Consider the following 11,579-nt stretch of genomic DNA (forward strand, 5'->3'; position numbering starts at 1 on the left):
GACTTAGCACTAGACCCCACAAGCTAAGGGCTCAGTCCCATGAAACCACCCGCACTTCAGACACCAATTGTTAGGCCCAGTCCTCCCATGCTTCTGACCGTGACCCCCCTTTTGGGTTCAATAACTTGCTAGAATGGCTCACAGAAGCTGGAAGTCACTTTTCTTGGTATTACTGATTTATTATAAAGGACACAACTCAGGAACGGTCATACAGAAGAGATGCACAGGGCAAGGAGTTGGGGAGTGGGGGGTTTGCAGCCACCCTTCTGGAACCTTCATGCATTTACCAACCTTCAAACTCTCTGAACCCCATCATTTGGGGTTTCTGTGATGATTCAATTACATAGGCATGATTGATTAAAATCATTGGCCACCAGTGATTCAGCTCAATCTCAGGAGGTCGGAGGTGGGGCTGAAAGTTCTAACCCTACTATTACAGATGGTTCCTCAGGCAACCAGCCTCCTCCCATCCCCAACCTTATCCAGAAGCTACCTAGAGGCCCACAAGAGTCATCTCATTAGCATAATCTCAGATGTGGTTGAAAGAGGCTTATAACTAGACACCCCCTAGTCCTCAGTAAATGACAAGTGTTTTAGGAGCTCTGTGCCAGAAACTGGAGACAATGTGAATATATCTTATATCATAATATCGCACAGATCTTTCCATATCCTGGTCCATTGGGAAGTTTCATTCATTCATCAACAAATATTTATGATGGGCTTCTAAGTGAGAACAAAGCAGGCTAAGGAATGCCTGCTCTAATGGAGATTTTTATGTCATCTGTTAGTGGCAGAGGGTTCAAGATGTAACTTCATCTGGTCATGTGGGATATTCTTACTGTTCTCAGACTATTGGATTCTCAGTAACTTCCTTGAGGTGACTGGCTCCCCAGTTTTCAAGGATTTATCTCACATGTTCTGGCATGTGGGTGTCTTGATAAGACATAGTGTGTCTATCAGCTCCTTCCTGCTTTTTAGGTATTATCAGCATGGTGTCCTCAACACAGCTGATCAGAATCTATGGAGTATTGAAAGATCAAGTATCCTGAAGAATAAGGTGTGGGACAGAGTTGGAGAATTAATGTAATACTAGAGAAAGGTGTAACAGTCCTGCTATCCACCTGTATTATTGTCCTAGTGATGCCATAACAAATCATCACATTCTGGTGGCTTAAAATGACAGAAATGTATTCTCTCAGAGTCCTGAAGGCCAAAAGTCTGAAATCAAGGTGTCAGCAGACCTCACTCCCCACAAAGGCTCTAGGGAAGAATGGCTTCCTTGCCTCTTCTAGTTCTTGTAACTGTATCGGACAGTGTAGACCCAGACAAGATAATAGTTCATTTTTCTCTCTTGTAGCAGTCCAAGAGTTAGCAACCCAAGGTTAATATGATACCTCCATGGTCTCAAAGAGTCATTCTCATTTTTGCTGTCATCTTCAACAAGGGTTTCCATTTGAGATCTAACGTATGAACCAGATTATATACTATGCTGCCGTTGCAGCCAGTGGGAAGAGGAGAAGGGGAAGGGGTTGGCATGCTTCTTATTTTCTAAGTGCGTGATTCTGAAATTGCACACATTCCATGCATATCCCATCATCCAGAACTTAGTTACATGGCCACATATAGTTGTAATGGAGACGGAAATATAGTCTTCAGTTAGGGGAAACATAACACCCATATAAAACTTCTATTATAGAGGAAAGAAATTGGGAAAAACTCCTGGTAACTTCTGCTAGACTCAGGAACATATCACAACACAGATCTTGCCTCTGAGCTTCACACATATATCCAGGTGCTCATGGAGCCTCCACTTGGACATCACAAAGGTCCAAACTCAGTACACTCAAAATTAACAGATGATTTCCCCTCCAAATCCTGCTCCTTTGCAGAGTACCTTATAGCACCAGTAAATTTCACCCCTCTCCATCCAGTTGCACAAGCTAGAATTCTAAGAGTCATCATCAGCATCTCCCATATCTAGCCCAACACAGGTCTTGTCACTTTTACCTACTATATCATCTCTCAAATTCATCAACTTCTGTACATCTCTGTATTAGCCATTTATTGCTGTGATCAATAATAAGCAATAAATTTCCACAAAATGTGTCTTAAAGGAATGAAATTCTGATACATGCTACAACGTGAATGAACCTTGAAAACATCACGCTAAGTAAAATCAGCCAGGCACAAAAAGGCAAATATTATATGATTCCATGTACACAGACTATCTAGAGTAGTCAAATTCATAGAGACAGAAAACAGAATAATGATCACCAGGGGCTAAGGGAGGGAGGTGGGGAGTTAATGTTTAATGGGGACAGCGTTTATATCGGAGATGATGAAAGGTTCTGGAAATGTTTAGTATGATGGTAGCACAGCAATGTGACTGTACTTTGAACACCACTAAGTTGTACACTCAAAAATGGTGAAAGTGGTAAATTTTCTGTTATGTAGCTTTTGCCACAACAGTTTAAAAAAAAAAAAAAAAGAATAGCTTGACCAATTTTGAAGAAAAATATAAAGCTGAACAAGTATCAACTTTTAGATTTAAATTAGTTAAGCATAAACAAAATTGGTTCTTGGTCCCACTAAGCCACATTTCAAGTGCTGCCTGTGGCCATCACATTGGATAGCACAGCCTTAAAGTGTGTTAGCTCCTTCTGCTCAGAATGGAACTGAGTTTTTCCGAATGTACAGCCTGTACCAGCACAGAGATTCCAGCAGGATTTAAATAATAATAATAATAATACATTATAACCAAGTGGGGTTTATTTTGGACAAGCAAGTATGGCTAATATTTGAAAACTATTAATGAGATTTATTGTATTAACAGAGCCAAGTAGAAAGAAATCACATGATCAGCCCATATATGCTAAAAGAGAATTCGACAAAATTTAATATCTATTCATTAAAAAACAAACAAACACTGAATAAATGGGAAGTTTTGGTTCCTAAAAGTTGTTGGACGTCATGGCTCTCCAGGGCTCCTGCTCTGCCCTGCTTTCTGGTGTCAGGATATCTAAAACCCCCACTTCTCAGAATGTTCTCTGCAGGACTTAAGCATATTTAAACACTATAGAAAATGCCTAGTGTTCTGGGGGCTTCCCAGTATCTAAACCCCCAACTTATTTTGGGGAGCAATTCTCCACTGTACGCACACTGGTGAAAGCCGGTGTCTCATTTATTACAGAGATTAGGAAGTGTGTTTGCATTTTTGGAGGGTATGGGGTTGACAGGAGATTGAATGCTTCATGCTGAGACTTTGAATTCAGCAGGACAGAGACAAGGATGTAAGGAAATTAAGAGTGTAGCAGCAAGGGCGAAGGTGTCATTGGTCAGGTGTTCAGCGGAAGGAGTGTCCAGTGGAGCTGGGGGTAGCGACAACCTCCCAGCTCAGCTATGGTCACACAGAACTTCAGGGACGTTCTCTGAGCTGTCTCATCTTTGCTTCCTGCCAAGTTCCCAAGCCTGATTCTCCAGCCTTCCCATACCTCCTGTGATGTACTCAGAACCCTTTCATTAAATCCCCCCTCTGCTTCTTAGATCCAGAAGCCATGTCTGTCCTTTGGAAACTGAAAACACAACAGGTAGAAGCCTTCGTCACCCTAGTGCAGGAGACCCTTGAATCTCCCCCCCTGCAGCCCGAAGGGAGGTTTCATGCTTGTGAGACCATCTTCCTATTCCCCATGATGCAGATTGCATTAACAGATGGTGACTTTCATCTTCCTTACAAAACAGACTGAAGTCTCCTGTTTTGAAGAAAGAGGCTGCCTTTCTTGAGGAATGAGGAAGGAAACTTATTTGATTTGCAAAGCTCTCCTGCTAAAGGTGCTTATCAGATTAGAGATACATTAAGTCTCCATCTATGGAGGACTGGAGAAATAAGCTATGGTGCCTTCAGACAATGCAACACCGTGCATATCTAAAAAAAGTAATAATTAGGAAGGTCTAGTTACCTAAATGGAGTGTTTTCCAGAATACCATCTTAAGTGAAAAAGGCAAGATGCCAAATAGTATATGAGGATGTAACCTTTTGTGTGAGAAAATATAAAAATAAAATGCGTTCCTATACTACTATTAGTACTACTATTATTGTTGTTGTTATTATTATTATTTTGTATAAACACTGCAAGGATACACAAGAAGTTCGTAAAAGTGGTGACCTCTAAGAGGGGGACAAAAAATGAGGCTACAGGTGTGGAAATGAAATGTTCTCATTTATATGTATAAATTTAAATTTTTAAACACATTCACATAGTACTTGTTTAAATTATATCTATATATAGATTATATGACTCAATGCATCTGAAATACTTAGAACAATGTCTCCACATCAGTACATGCTGATTATTATACAATATATAATATATAGTAATATTATATAAAATATGCATTGGAAAGTTCTGGAAAGGTACAAAAGAAATTGGTTCAGACCAGAGCAAAAGGAGAACTAACTGGGCTACTGGAAAACTGGTATGGGTGAGAGACTTATTTTTCGCTATTCATCCCCTACCTTTTTATTTTTTATTTTTGGTATTTTCTACCATAGTAAATATATATATTTTGGTATTTTCTACCATAGTAAATATATTACCAAGACAAACACATAACTATGCATGCATTTTAAGGAGCTATTTATAATCCGCCAGGCAGGAAGCCGTATGATGACAAATGAGTACAGATGCCTTTTTCTACTGAGCTTCTAGGAGAAACCAGGGGAAGCCATTCCTAGGCAAATGTCACAGCTCCCTGTCACAGATCCAAGAGGTCACCTAACCGGGTTAACTTCTTGCCCTCTGGGACCTAGCACGGGGTCTAGAATACTGGAGGTTTCCATATATACACCTCATCTTTTCTCGGCCTTTTGGCTAAGATCAAGCACATAAATACATTTCATTTCAGGGACTCTAGGGCTGAACGGAGGCTTTTGTCTCTTGTGGTCTCTCTAAGTCTGTAAAAACACACAAAAACAACTCGAGGTGGCTTGCGGGGAGCGCACCCATGTGAGGTCTCCCTCAAGTAACCGTAAGGAAAAAACACATTTGTCCTGGATATGGAAGAGGGACACATTTCTCTCTCATTTTTTCAAAGTGAGTGCCACTCACTGAACCGAGCACAGGGAACATGGCAAGCGAACAGGACACACGAGGTCATGACTGCTGTGTGCACACGTTCCAGGGAGAGGCAGTATAAGCAGACACACACACACACACACACACACACACACACACACACACACACACACACACACACACACGCATTGTTTTTGGGTAGCCAAGTATACAGTAAGAAAATAAAGGGATGTGGAGGCTCTTGGGGGCCCGATCTAGACTGAGTGTTCAGAGAACGGCCTTTTGAGAGGGTGACCTTGGAGCTGAGAGGCAAGGAATGAGGAGAAACCACCACCCAAAGAGTGGAAGGAAGGAGCGACATTCCAAAAGCACAAATTCCCTGAGGGAGAGACGCATGGGTGTGTTCACCAAAGAACAGGAAGGCTCCTGCGGGTGAACCCACAGTGACAGAGGAACTGAAATTAGGCCAACAATGGGGTATTGTGACAAACACAGAGACATGGATGAAGCAGAATACAGACTTCAGAAACATACACAAGCAGAGAACCGCTTGACTTATGAGCAAATGCACACCGACCACACTGCAGTGAAGAAAGAATGGACTTTTTTTTAGTTATGCTGAGTCAGTGACCCCTACCCCACACTGAACCCCAAATAAATTTCCAGATGGTTCCCAGGTCTAAGCATGAAAGATAAAACAATACATATTCAAGAAAAGGCATTGGAAAACATCTTTGGAATATAGAGATTGGCAACAATTTCTTTTTGTATTTAAATAAATTTCCAGTTGCTTTTTTAAAAATTAAATTTATTGAGGTAAGATGGGTTAATCACATTTAATGGCAACAGATTTCTTAAACAAGACACAGAAGCATCAGGTACAAATGAAAAGTGGTGAGTTAAGCCATCTTAAGGTGAGAGCTTCTGTTGCTGTAGACTAAATGTTTGCATCCTCCCCAAAATTTGTATGTTGAAACTAATCCCCAAGGTGATGATGGTAGGAGGTGGGGCCTTTGGGAGGTGATTAGGTCATGAGGTGGAACTCCTAGGGATGAGGTTGGTGTCCTTATGAAAAAGACCCCAGAGAGCTCCCTGTCCCCTTCTGCTATGTGAGGACTTGAGGAAAAGACAGCCATCTATGACCCAGGAATCAGATTCTTGTTAGATACAGAACCCCCAGGAACCTTTGTCTCTGACTTCCTAGGCTCCATAACTGTGAGAAACAAATTCCTGTTGTTTACGAGCCACCATCGAGTCTGTGGTATTTTTGTTCAAGCAGCCTGAACGGACTAAGACATGTTCGTCAAAAGTTACTTTTGATAAGGGCTAGGAGATCAGTTAGGCACAGAGAACTTATTGAAAAGACAACGGGGAGCAATAAAAAGAGAAAAATACCTGCTTTGTCTCTAGGGTGTGTTCACCGAGTAGGACTTTCCCACGGGTGCTGTAGAAGCGAGGTGAACACTGGGGATTGAGTGTCTGCCAATATGAGGAAGAGTAGAGAACTCCCACAGTCTCCTAGAGTGGTATCGGGTGTCTGGAGGGATTCAGAGGGCATCAAGATGGACAAGAATGGGGGTGGTGGTAACTGTGAGTTGTAAATAACTTCTGCTGTCCAAATCCGTGCACAGATCCCTCTCGAGGCCTCATCACTGCTGAGTGAACATGCCTGTGTGGGCCTGGCCTCCAGGTGTACGTGGTCCATACCGCCCTTGCATGCTTGAGTGCTTTTCTAAGTGTAAGGCAGATTTTGAGTCAGGACACAACACACTCAAATGGGTAATTGGAGGAGTTTAACTACTTACAAAGGTATGGGGGGAACGTGGGGCAATCTCCAGGGTCTATTGTCTCGTAAGATAAGAGAGAAGAAGCAGAACAGATTAGGACTGCGCCATCATTTGTGTGAGGAAAGCTTTAAAAAAATGGGAAAATATTTTCCCATTTTTTGGGTTTTACACAAACACCAGCAGGATGCATAAGAAACCCATCAAAGTAATGGCACGTAAGGAAGACTAAGTACTTAGGTATAGCAGTGGGGATGAGACCTTTTGAAGTGTACCTTTTGAATTTTATTTAGATTTCTTAACCCCATAAATGTGTCACCCATTTAACAGTTATATATATTAAGTAGGATGAATAGTGCCTTAAAATTGTGATATCTTGTCACTTGTTAACCATTATACACATTCTCTTGTATGCAGTGAATTTCTGGAAAAAAATACAAGAGCACGCTAAGGGGATGAGGCTGAAAAGCTCGAAAACTGGGATGCGTGGGGGACTCATTAGACTTAAAATATTTTTTTTATAGTCCCTGGTTCAGCTTTATTACCTAACAGAAGTCCAGTTTCTGGAACAGTAAAAGTAATTATTCCAAAGTTTAATTAAAAACACAGTTTACAAATATTTAATATCTTCTGAAAAGCATTTCCAAGTTAAGCATGAAAAAAACATATACTCAATATATAATTAAATACCAGATAGCTTCAAATCCCATTAGTTCCACACTCAGCAACATCAGTCTTTTGAGGTACTTCGAAATCTTCTGTTAAATCTACCAAGTTGTTTTCTACGATGAGGAAGGGGATGGAAATCCCTATTGCTTTCAAACTCCATACATGCTTACAGTAGCTCCTGGAGTTACTTGCTGGGCAAGTTCTTTAAGATTATTGGTCAATTGTTCAGCAAGATGCATCTTGAGGGCCATAACAGGCAGATCGTGTTGGGTGAAGGTCTGGTGCTCGGCCGCTCGTTCTGGGCCTCCTGGAGCTTCCTGAGCAATTTGGTGGTCTCATCGAGTTTCCTCTGGAATACTTCGGCTTCTTCAGAGTCAAAAACTTCAACTGGAGCACCAAAGTTTGCTACTGTTTCCAGGGCTGTGAGCCTGCTCCGATTACTGGAGTCTAACTGCACTGCTGGTTCTATTTCTATAATCTCTATTTCTCTTGCTGTGTCAAGTGTGCTAGTCTGGCCTTCATTTTCAGGCGATGACGTCTCCAACTCTTGCAGGGTTTGAGAATGCCTTCCTTTTATTAAAACATCCGGCAAACTGTCTGCCATAACATATGGATAATCTTGGCAGGTGGCTAAAAACTCATAGATGCTGAAATCGCTCTGAAGATAAGTCTTCTCCATAGTTGACTAGATTAAATCAGAATCGTCCTTGCTGATATTTGCAAATGTGGAATTGTAATGTGATGCATAAGAACTGTAGGGCCCCATAATTCAAGTATAACACTGGAGTTACTTTGTTCCTTTTATCTTCTTTGAACCCCTGCAGAGTACTCACTGCAGACTGAAGCCTTCCCGTTGTCCTCCCCTGTCTCACAGGGCAGTAGCCAGGTCCTCCTACAATGAGACCCACAGGATGGAGAAGTCCCAGCATTGTTGTTCCATCCGGTTTTCTTCTTTCCAATTCACACTGACTATTAACAAGCCGCCCGGTCAGCTTCCCTCCAGATTCCTTAACGATCCAACCGATCTGCTCCTGCTCTCTTTCTAGATTATTGCTCTTAAGTTTATTTTCAAGCATATCTTTGTCTTTCTTTTTGTCGTCCTTATTGGGGCCTCTTGAAGGCCTGTGCTTCAGTACCGCCAGAATCTTACCTTTCTGTGGGCCAGCAGACTCTGTCTTCCCGGCTCTGCGAGGCGTCTGCTCTTTCTGCTTTCGACTTTTTTGCAAGTCTGCCATGAAGTCTATGCTCTGCCTGAGGCTCTGAATTCTCCCCTGGCTAAGAATTTTCACTCCTGAGCGCAATAGCTTCTTTGCAGCTTTATAATAAACGCTTTCTGGTTTGCTGTAAATCATAGCATTAGTGCACATAAGTTTGAAGTTATCCTTTAGTTCTTCTATGGACTGGCGGTCATTGTTCTTGATATTTTCTTTTATGGCACTGAAATCCACTGGGTGTTTAATGATCACGGAGTAGCCGGGAGCAATAAAATCAGTCACAGGAAATGGAAAGAAAGCACTTGGGTCTTTTCTCTGTAACTGTCTCTGCAATTGATTCAAAGCTTCTTGAAGGGGTGTCTGTTTTACTTTTTGTTTGGCTAAAGAGCTTGCGAGAGGCTTCTCAGGAAGCAAGTCTAAGGTTACAGGGGCCTGACATAGGAAGTCTTTTTCTGCCTCACTCTCCACACGATCCTGATCTCACTTTTTAAAATTTTTTTCACTCGATTCCGTTTTCTTCCATTTTCTTCCCCTGGAAACTGCTTCTCGCCTTTCTTTCTCTTTGTCTGCTTTGTGTACTTGTGTTTGCCATGATCGTTTTTGTCTTCGAAGAGGCCTGAGTTGAGCTCAGAGCTGCCGGTGGAGAGCTTGGTGACTTCGTTCCCTTCCACTTTGAGGACCAGCCTCAAAGGCTTCTCTACAAACTTCTCATACTTATGCTTCTTGTGCATCTTGCCCATGTCAGCTGGCCTGGTGCCCAACCCCCGCACCAGGCCTAGGCCATGCGGTGCTGCTTCTGTCCCAGCCAAGTGGAGGGCGGGAGCAAGCTGTGACACGTGGGTGCGGGAGACCCTCCCCACCACCATGAGAGGACCGCGTGAGACCTGGCCAGAGCCCCAAAGGCAGTGGCAGGTCTGCCAGCTAGACTTAAAATATTTTTTGAGACACAATTGATATATAATGTTGTGTAAGTTTAAGGTATATAAAGTATTGATTTGATATATTTATATATTGCGAAATGGTTGTACTTTAGCATTGGCTAACACCTCTATCTTATCATATAGTTATTATTTTTGTGTGTGGTGATAACAGTGAAGATCCCCTGTCAGGAATTTTGAAGTTTATAATACAGTATTGCTGACCATAATCACTACATGTTGCATTAGCTCTCCAGGACTTATTTATCTACTAGTTGCAAGTTTGTACCCTTAAACCTTACCTCCTATTTCCCACACATTCCCTACCAAAAACATCACCATTTTTACTCCAGTTTTACAAATTCAGCTGTTTTAGATTCCACGTGTGAGATCTGAGAGGGTTTATTTCTCGGTCTGAGTTATTTCACTTAGCATAATGCCCTCAAGGTCCATCTATGTTGTTGCCATCTTTCTCTCTTCTTTTTAATTGAGATAGAAGTGACATATAGCGTTATATTATTTTCAGATGTACAACACGATGATTTGATATTTGTATATACTGTAAAATGATCACCATAATAAGTCTACTTAATATCTGTCACCAAACATAGTCACAATTTTTTTTTCTTGGGATGAGAACTTCTCAGATCTACTCTCTTAGTGACTTTAAAATATACAAGCAGTATTGTTAACTATAGTCGCCATGCTGTATATCACATCCGCAGGGCTTATTTATCTTATAACTGGAATTTTGAAACAGTTTGTAATCTTTTTCTTATATGTCCACCATTTTGTCCTTTGTATGAAAGTATTATACGTTGCAACTTACTACGTAAATTGTTACTGAGTCGAAAGCTGGATACCTCACTTCATCGGGCTAGCAGGGAGCCTTATGATGGCGAATAAAGGCGGACGCCTCTCAGCTGGCATCTAGAAGGAGACTTGAGGGAGCTTGTCTCTGCAGGGAAGACACTGTCTCCGCTACAAAAACAGTGATGAATGAACAGCAGTTGTTGACACGCCTCCAAACGGCAGCTCGGAGGAAGGTCAGAATTTGAACCCATATTCTCCAGGCTTGGGCTCAGTCCCAGCACCTATCACTGGGACGTAGCTCCTGGAAGTTAGGCTGTGCCTACCCTAGCAGATTGGGAACTGCTTCAGTACTGGCGTCACATCCAGTTCCTCTCCTAGAACAAGGGTCCTAGATGGTTTCCAGAACCATGTCTGGTTTCCCAGATAAACTTAGGCCTGGACAGTGAGAGTTGAGCTGGCCTGGGGATCCCATCCCTCATGATTCTCTCTCTCTCTCTGTCTCTCTCTTTGTCTCTCTCTGTATATTCTTAGACACGAGTCTGGGGCAGGGTGTTTCTGGAAGGAAAGTGGCAAAGTTTTATCTGTGAATCTGGGCCCCATGAGGAATCTTTAGCACTGAGATGTCACTCTGGGGTACTGTGGTGGGGAAAATGCTTTTATCCTAGATCCTGATAAAGACAATAATGATTCTATAAATCTTTCCTTCAGCAATTACTTATTGACTCTGTATGATGGTCTCAGGCAGAGGGGGTATGACAGCAGACAAGACAGACATGGAGAGATACAGTCTCTCCAGGGCCACCTTCTAGGGAGAGAGAAAGATAATACATAGACAAAGACACAAATAAGATGTTTTCAAATAGAAAAGATGCACTACTTGTAAGGATATATGAGGGTCCTGGCAGGGAAGGGCCAATCTGAGATGTAATGTCTGAGGTGAGAACTGAAGGATAAAGAGGAACCATCCAGCTAAAGACCCTAAGCCAGCAGTCTCCAACCTTTCTGGCACCAGGAACCGGTGCTCCAATGAGAATCTAATACCTGATGATCTGAGGTGGAGCTGAGGCGGTGGTGCTGGGGAGCAGCTGCAAACACAGATGAAGCTTCCCT

General features: G+C 42.2%; 1 pseudogene; it reads right to left on the reverse strand.

The window, feature by feature from the left end:
* Window positions 1-7,555: 7,555 nt before the first annotated feature.
* Window positions 7,556-9,479, reverse strand: LOC120616498 (bromodomain-containing protein 7-like; annotated as a pseudogene).
* Between the last annotated feature and the right edge of the window lie 2,100 nt (window positions 9,480-11,579).

The sequence above is a fragment of the Pteropus medius genome, unplaced genomic scaffold, assembly GCF_902729225.1.
Source record: "Pteropus medius unplaced genomic scaffold, Ma_sr-lr_union100, whole genome shotgun sequence".
Taxonomy (NCBI): Eukaryota; Metazoa; Chordata; class Mammalia; order Chiroptera; family Pteropodidae; genus Pteropus; species Pteropus medius.